We start from the raw sequence: 8,800 nt of genomic DNA on the forward strand, positions 1-8,800 counted from the left end.
ACATTTGGGATAGTTTGTTGTGCAGCAGTAAACAACTAAAGCATTGCCTTCATCTGTCCTGTCAGTTATAGCCTGCTCAGCTCTGAACCTTCCACAGGTTGGGCTGGTAGTATAAGGGCACTAACTAACTCCTTTTCCCTAAAGAAAAGGACCTGGCCCTAACTGATTTGGCTCAGTGGATAGAGCGTCGGCCTGTGGACTGAAAGGTCCCAGGTTCAATTCCGGTCACAGGCATGTACCTTGGTTGTGGGCACATCCCCAGTAGGGAGTGTGCAGGAAGCAGCTGATCAATGTTTCTAACTCTCTGTCGCTCTCCCTGCCTCTCTGTAAAAAATCAATAAAATATATTTAAAAAGAAAAGGGCCTGAGGGTGGGTGGCTATTACCATATCCAGAATCAAAAATGTGCTTCAAGTGGATTTCAGCTTCTGGACATGTTTTGAACATTTGGCTCTCACCCTGATTGCTGAGTCTGTCCTACTGACGTGCTATCCTGGCCGAGGACTGAATCCAATCTGGTTGGCTGAGAGCAGTGACCTCCCAACTCATTAATGTCACTGCCCTTTCTTAGGGCTGGACCTCGCCTCTACCATCCCTCATACTGACTGACAGGTCCACTTAACCTACAGCAGCCAAGGCACTCACCAGAAGTGGACCAGAAGCCCTGGTTCCCATTCTACCCTCTTGTTCAGGACCACTCAAAGATCTATTCTAATCCAGGCTGCCAGCCAAGCTTTGCCTTCATGAACTTGGTAATTTGGACTCTGGCCCCCCCTTAGAAGCAAATAGCTCTTTCTTCACTCCCAGCCATCCTACCCAATATGTTCCTTCTCCTTAGCAAGGTTTCTTCTAACAGCAGACACACCTGCAGAGATGAGGAGGCAGAGTGAGCAATGTGAGGCGGTGTTCACTCGCGGGCAAGTGGGTCTCTAGGCAAGCTGAGAGGCAGAGACAGCCAGGACTCATGGGACCACCGTGCTGGAGTTTCTGGCATCCAGTCCCAAGCATCATGTTGAAAAGCAGGCAGGGACAGCCACCGTGTTTTGCTAGATCAGTCCTGTGAAGTGGGAGGGCATTTCTCCTAGTTGTTATGTAAAACTTCCAAGTCTGGGTCTCTGGTCCTCCCTGTAAAGGGTCTACTTTTTTTTTTTTTTTTTTTTAAGGCAACAGATCTTTATTAAACACCTGCAAAGTTACTAGGAGGAGGCCATGATGCTGGGCACACTGTCAAAGTCCACCTTCTCCATGATGTTCTTGGGCTACACATGAAGATGTGGCCCCATTCATCAGCCCTCCAGCCTACTTGCTCACCACACGTCTATTTTAGCTGACTGTCCGGGTCAGGTCTCCGAGCATCTCCACCAGCAGCCAACGATGATGTGCTGATAAGTAATATCCACAACATCGCAGATAAATTTCCGGGCAGAATCTTCAAAACCAGTTATATCTTCCAAAAGTTACATGTTTTCATCCAGGGCTTGCCAGAAGGCCTGGAAGTGGCAGGTCTCAGAGGTACACAATCTGGGCCATTCTTCTTGATGGGCCTGGTCAATCGTGAAGTTACTGTGAGGCAGGCCGCGTGGTGAGAGCCGTTAGCAGGATCTGGGCGGTGATCATGGCCTGAAAGAAGGCTGGATAGAACTGCTACCACTTCAGGACAACCAGGCTGGCTTCCAGATCATAGGCATTCTCCTCGGCCTGTGTCTCCACATAGTGCTCCAGGGAGGCCAGATTCTCAGAACTGTGTCCTTGAGCAACTTGTCCACGTTCGCTCTCATCTGCTCAAACTCTGCTGTGACTGCTGTGGCTTTCCACGCGAGGGATGGAGCCGAAGTACCGGCAGGTGCGGGGTCCTTGAGGACTAGAAAAGGAAGTGATATGGCCTACTGTCTTTTAGTAAAACTTTTCTGCTTAAACTAGCCAGAATGGATTATTTTGTCTGGAATTAAGAGCACTGAATTTACCATCTTCCAACATGTTTTGATCTTTGAATCATTCAGAAAGTCCTACAGCCATAGACCGTTAATTTAATTTTTGTTCGTAGATCCTGACAGGTAGTACTATTAATACTGAAGATTATCATGAGCTCTACTGTACTAGTAGAAAACTAACAAGTACCATTCAGTAATGTTAAAAACAATGACCAGACATAATAAATGTATTATTGATAATAAAAGGCTTTCGCTGTTAAAAAGCAAATTTATGGTTTACTTTAAAATTTTTATTTTCATCTCCCTTTTGGCATTTCTATTTTTGGGGGAGGTTTATAAGAGTTCACAATAATACACATATGTAATTTATGAGCATTCTGGAAATACATGAAAAAAAATACTGAATAGTATGCATAACCAAAAAAAAAATTGGAAACCTCTGCTGTAAATTCAAAGTATTCATTCTTAAAGAGACCTTAAAGAACATCTAATCTAGTAGTTTGTAAAAATGTTTGATGGTAGAAGTCTTTCTTCAAAGAAAGCCCCAATATCTAAAACAAACAATATATTTGGTAGGGTCCCCCATCTGCTATTTTCCTGAAGGGTCCAGAGCAGTGCTATTTGCAAACCGCTGATACTCTAGACCTCTCTCACTTTGCAGGTTAGGAAACTGAGGCCCAAAAAGTAAAGGACTTGGCCAAGATGACTTTTCTATTTGATGACTGAACTGGGGCTCAACCTACATTTCCTGAATCACTTTTGGCCAGAGTTCTTTCCATGCTATTACATTATTTCATTGAAATGCTGGTCTGGTGATGCTCTTTTCCTTTGTGTTCTGAGATGTTGAGAGGTGTTTGCCAGTCTGAGCCGGGGAGTGTCTGAGAAGCTGGAGGGAAGTGCTGGAGAGCCCCTACCCACTACCCAACCCTCAGTATTTCCAAGCAAGGTTGATCCTTACAGAAAACATTTTTAATGACTTCACTATGTATTTTGTTTCTGCTTCTTCTTGCCTGTTGGCTTTAGTCGAAAGAATCCGGATTGGAAGCTCAGCCAAACATTTTCAACGGATCCAATCGCAGTCACGCTGTCATCCGATAGAAATGTAGCATCACCCGAACCTCTGGGCTCTTGTTCACACATGTGGATTCTAACCAGCAAAGGAATAAACTATAGTGACTACAAGCAAATATCGCTGAACTTCACTGAGATTGATGACAATGGTAATAAAAATAGTCATTTCCGTGACCAACACTACCAGTAAGTCAACAGTTAAAAGGGGATAGTTTTAAGGGTAACCAATGCATTAGCTCTTGTCAATGAGATTCCTTTTGGCAGTAATATATGCTGGGGATTAAGTTAAACCAAATGTTTGTAACAATGGAAATGTAGTCATGTTAACAGTTAGGATTATCGTCCCAAGTGAATATTTACTGTAGTTACATTCAAATTTACCCTTTAATTTACTCTTTTGGACACTGTTTGATCATTTTCATCTCTTATTGATAAATTCCATTTTAGATTCAAACCAGCAGAAAGCATCCTTTGACATTTTAAAAGCCTAGAATTTTATTTTCTTTTAAAATGTTTATGCTTTTTTTTTTAACTGCTGCTTCCCCTGCTGCCTGAGCAGTGGAGGGAGTGAGCAACGAAAGCCCCGTCTGAGAAAGTCCTGTACGATTTTCAGCCACATTCGGCTCTTCCCGGTGCTCATAACGCTCGGACCCAGCCATGGCTGAACACTACATGGCTTTTTCCTGATTCCTCTTTGATTTTACATCTGCTTTCTGCCACTTGGTTACTTTGTGGCCAGGCAGGTAAGAGGCCCAAAGTTGACTTTATAGCCTGGGGGATTACCTGTTCCCTGTGCCTAGAGGGAGCCAGTGCAGAAAGGCCCATCCAGATATGACCTCACATGAAGCTAACCTTCTGCCGGCTCCTGGGTGACTCTGACTGCTCCTGGGTGCAGAATTCAGCAAGACTAGGAACGAGTGTTGTGTACCACAAACATACTTTGTTATTTAAAGGACTTCTGAAATTATTCCGTAACAATATTTTTGTTGATTAATATAAAGAAAATTCATTTTGCCTTAGCCGGTTTGGCTCAGTGGATAGAGCGTCGACCTGCGGACTGGAGGGTCCCAGGTTGGATTCCGGTCAAGGGCATGTACCTTGGTTGCGGGCACATCCCCAGTGGAGGTGTGCAGGAGGCAGCTGATCGATATTTCCAACTCTCTATCCTTCTCCCTTCCTCTCCGTAAAAAAATCAATAAAATATATTTATTAAAAAAAAAAGAAAATTCATTTTATCTCATTAAGCCAATATGTGACACTTGGTCACGTTTTTAACCTGTAGAATAAATGGAGAAGGGTGATAGGGAATTTGCACTTTGGGTTGCTTTGCTGTTGTTTTCTTTGATTACTTTTGATCATATACACACAAGGGTGATGTGTTTTCCTCCACACCGAGAGGAGAGAGGTCCCATGAACAACTTCAGAGCACCCAGGACTCGTGAGCTTCGAGAGGGCCCTCACCGAGCCTTGCCATGCTGCTGAGCTTGTCCTTCCCTTTCCCAGACTGCCACACCACAGCAATGTTCGTAGCAATGGAAATGTCCTTCTGTTAACAGTTGGAATTATGGTCCCAGTTAATATTTACTATAGTTACATCCAAATTTACCTTTTGGGCAGGCCACCATATATACATCAGTTGTTTCATGGCCCCACTCCTAGATAATCACTGGTCCTCAAGTGTGAATTGATTGTCCATCTGCTGTTTTTATAATGAGTTGCACCTATAATCACCTACGAAACTCTATTAAAACACTGACATTGAGGTTCCATGCCAAAACAACTGAATCAGCACTTTTGGTGGTGGGGCATGAACAACACTATGTGTTAATAGCTCCCCTGAAGATTTCCACTTAAGTACTCTCCCTGTAATGTCTTTGATCTCATAGAGATCTTTGATCCATTGGCCCAATTGCCTTTTTCACCATTCATCACTTTCTCGTGTTATGATATACAGATTTTCATAGTCCATAATTATAATCATGGGCAAACATTCAATCTCTCCCCACTGTAATATTCCCCTAGTAAACTCCCCTAACACAATTCAACTCACTGTTACAACTACTCCAGGCCTGGACCAGATCTCCCTAAGACTTCATATGTTTATAGAAAAACATATAACCAACCATGTTGGCTGTTTTAACTTTAAAACCAACACAAATCTCAGTTGGGCACACAGCACAGTTCAAAACCCCTATTAATGCTTTCAGATGTTCAGTTCATACTATGTCTTCTATTTTCTTCCCCAAATCTCCTATATTCTCCTCTTCTCCCCACCAATCTTGGCAAATGCCTCATAATTCATTGGGAAAAATACAGATATCAGACCGAATTCCTCATCTTCCTACCTCCAAATCTACAAAACATCTGTATCCACACTCTCTGCCCTCCCCCTACTAGCTATGGATAAAATGTCCCTATTTCTATCAGAGACCAACCTTCCATTTCTGCTCTTGATCTCTTCTCCTTCAGTCTTTTGAGGGACTTCATTCTTCCCTTCATAGCAATGCATTGTCAATTCTTCCATTTTTACAAATACGCTTCAGTATCTTCCATCTTAAAACAGAACACATGTTCCTTAACTCTACATCCACCTTGGCTGTCACACCATATCACTGCTTCTCTTCACTTTAAAACTTCTTTAAAGAGTTGTTTTGAGTGTCACTCCCCACTTCCTCAATACTCCAGTGAAAACAATATTATCAAGGTTGTCTTCCAAACAACTTTTCTTGGATATCTAAAAGGAACCTAAACTTAATATGTCCATAAGCAATTTCTTTTTTTTTTTAACTCCAAAAAATAATCTGGTCCTTCGCCAGTCTTCCCATTTAACTCAATCGCACCTCATCCAATTAGTTCAAGCCTTGATCCATCTCTTTTTCTCACACCCCATATGCAATTCATCAAAATGTTTTATTGGCTGTTCTTCCAGAATATATCCTGAATCCATTCACTCCTCTCCATTTCCTATCACTCCAATCAATCACCATCCTTCTTCATTTGGACTTACCCAACAGCCTCCTGACAGTCTCCCATCTCCACTCTTACCTCACAATGTTCATTTTCTACACAGCAACATGTGTGTGCTTTAAAAACAGATGAGATCATGTCCAACAGCTTGCCATTACACTTAGAATAAATCCAAACATTCTTAAGGCCTGATGGACCTGGCTATTGCCTTCTTATCAAACCTCATCTTAGATACCTACTCCCACCTTTGCTCCAACATGTATGTTTCTCAGTTACTCCAGAAAATCCCAACACCTTCACTCCTGCTGGGTCTCCTAAAATGCCTGCCTCCCTTGGCCGATCAATGATTCTCTCTCATCATTGATGCTTCTATCTCTCTTTTTCTCTCCCTTCCTCTCTCTGAAATCAATAAAAAGTAGTTTTAAAAAAGATTATAGCATTGAAAGCATTAAGATTTTTTTAAATAATAATAAAATAAAATAAAATGCTTGCTTCCCAGACCTTCTGTTGTCCAGCTCCTTATCTCAGCTCAACAGTCACTTTCTCTCCCTGACCATTCATTCTAAAGCAGTCACCACTTTTTATTATGTTACTTTTTATTTTTATAACCCATCACTTTTTATTATGTTACTTCTTTTTTTTTTTTTTTCATGGCACTTGTTCAACAAATGAAGTGATTTTAGTTGACATCTCAAGAGAAAATAAAGCTAGTTTTAAAGATATTCTCCAGGGATTTGTTTAATAAGGAAAAGTCTTTGGGTGAGATAAACCCTGAGGAAGTCTAAAAACAATACCTCATCATTAAGGGCAGTGCCTGGGTTGCACAGGTAAGTATTATTGACTTTCTCAAATGTCCTTCTGAAAGGTTCGAGTTTTGGCAGGTATAATCAGTATTTCAGCTCTAGCTCTAACATCCAGATTCTCTGACTAAGGTGCATGCCCAAAAGAATTTTGGATCATATGTTTTATGTTCCTCTATCTCAGCAAGAAGCCACCAACTCAGGGGACTTCTTTCTTCTTTCTTGCCAATGTTTAAACTACCAGTATCTGGCTTGGAACAAGTTCAGTGATGACCTAAGGACTCTGGTCTTTACTTCTCATAGAGTAAAAGCCCTTCCATGGTTAATTTAAGAAGTGATTATTTTTCCAGTAAACTTCCTTTCGATAAAGGACATAACTAAGTTTGCCTCCTTCCGAGTGATAACACCACAAGCCACTTTGAGGAGCTAATTGGGAGATATCCATTTTGAATTCTTTGATACCACTGACAAATGAGAAATATGCATGGATAATTTTCCTTTACTGCTAATGGGTATCAAACAGCACATGTATTATAAAATAAAGTTCTCATCGCTACTATAATAATAGAGGGGTTGAAGGAAGGGTTAATTCACAAAATCTGGAATCAGTGTTCAGCCAACAGTAATTGTAATAATCATCACCATCAGCCTGATCAGTCCCATGGGACATAAGTCAGGACCTAAAGTAATGCATTTTTATCTAAGATGATAAAAAATTTTACCTGAGATCCAGAGCAGCCTCTCAAGGAGCCAAATTTGATGACTGCCACTGGCAACAGTTAATATATTGAATTCCTAAGTCAGAATTATTGTTTTAAGTGTTTTCTGAGTGAAACCATTTTCGAAGGAATCTGAAATTTTATTTTCATGTTGAAAAATCTTTACAGGTCCTATGTATGAAATGGAAACAGAACAAATATAGATAAATGATTAGAAATTTATTAAGCAAGGAAGGTAATATCAGCAGCAATATATATTACAGAGAAATGGAGACCAACCTCCGCTTCCTGGTTTGGGGGTGCTCTTTAAAATAACATGCAAGAGAATGGCTGGTGGTGAGGGGTAGATGCTAGAATGAGATCAGGCATTATGGGTTACAGAATCTATACTAATAAAAGAGTAATATGCTAATTAGACCGGGAGACCATGGTGGTGGGGCAGGTAGGGGCGAGCAGGCCAGCAGTGGGGGGGTAGTTGGGGCAAGCAGGTTGGCAGGGGGGGCAGTTGGGGGCAAGCTGGCCAGTGGGGGATGGCAGTTGGGGGCGAGCAGGCTGGCAAGGGGGGGCAGTTGGGGGTGAGCTGGCTGGCAGGGGGTGGCAGTTGGGGCAAGCAGGCTGGTGGGGAGGGAAGTTGGGGGCGAGCTGGCCAGTGGGGGGTGGCAGTTTGGGGTGAGCAGGCCAGCGATGGGGGGAAGTTGGGGGCAAGCTGGCCGGCAGGGGTGGCAGTTGGAGGAGAGCAGGCTGGCGGGGGGGAGGGGGCAGTTGGGGATGAGCAGGTCAGTGGTGGTGGGGGGGCAGTTGGGGATGAGCAAACCGGCAAGGGGGCAGTTGGGGGTGAGCTGGCCAGCACGAGGGGGCAGGTGGGGGGAGCAGGCCAGCGGCGGGGGGCAGTTGGGATGGGCAGTTGGGGGCAATCAGTCTGGCAGGGGTGGGCAGTTAGGGTGATCAGGGCAGAAGGGGGGGACAGTTGGGGTTGATCAGGCTGGCAGGCAGAGTGGTTAGGGGCAATCAGGCAGGCAGGCAGGTGAGCAGTTAGGAGCCAGCAGTCCTGGATTGCGAGAGGGATGTCCGACTGCTGGTTTAGGTCCTATCTAAACCAGCAGTCAGACATCCCCCAAGGGGTTCCAGATTGGAGAGGGTGTAGGCTAGGCTGAGGGACACCCCCACGTCACAAATTTTGTGCACCGGGCCACTAGTAAAACCATAAAATCTCAGAATTGAAATGGATCTGAGGCTTGAATCCCATTTTTAACATTAAGGTGAACCTTTACTATGTATCAAGCATTAGGTATATTCAGGGTTCAGAAGTAAGG

The 8,800-nt window shown here is 43.3% G+C and overlaps 1 pseudogene across 1 annotated transcript; it reads right to left on the bottom strand.

Annotated features, from left to right (window-relative positions):
• Positions 1–1,195: 1,195 nt before the first annotated feature.
• Positions 1,196–3,660, bottom strand: LOC307097280 (eukaryotic translation initiation factor 3 subunit K-like; annotated as a pseudogene). The gene is made up of 2 exons: positions 3,606–3,660; positions 1,196–1,860 (listed from the first exon to the last, which is right to left on the bottom strand). The product of its transcript is annotated as a eukaryotic translation initiation factor 3 subunit K-like (transcript).
• Between the last annotated feature and the right edge of the window lie 5,140 nt (positions 3,661–8,800).

This window comes from Cnephaeus nilssonii, assembly GCF_951640355.1.
Source record: "Cnephaeus nilssonii genome assembly, chromosome: 3".
Classification (NCBI taxonomy): Eukaryota; Metazoa; Chordata; class Mammalia; order Chiroptera; family Vespertilionidae; genus Cnephaeus; species Cnephaeus nilssonii.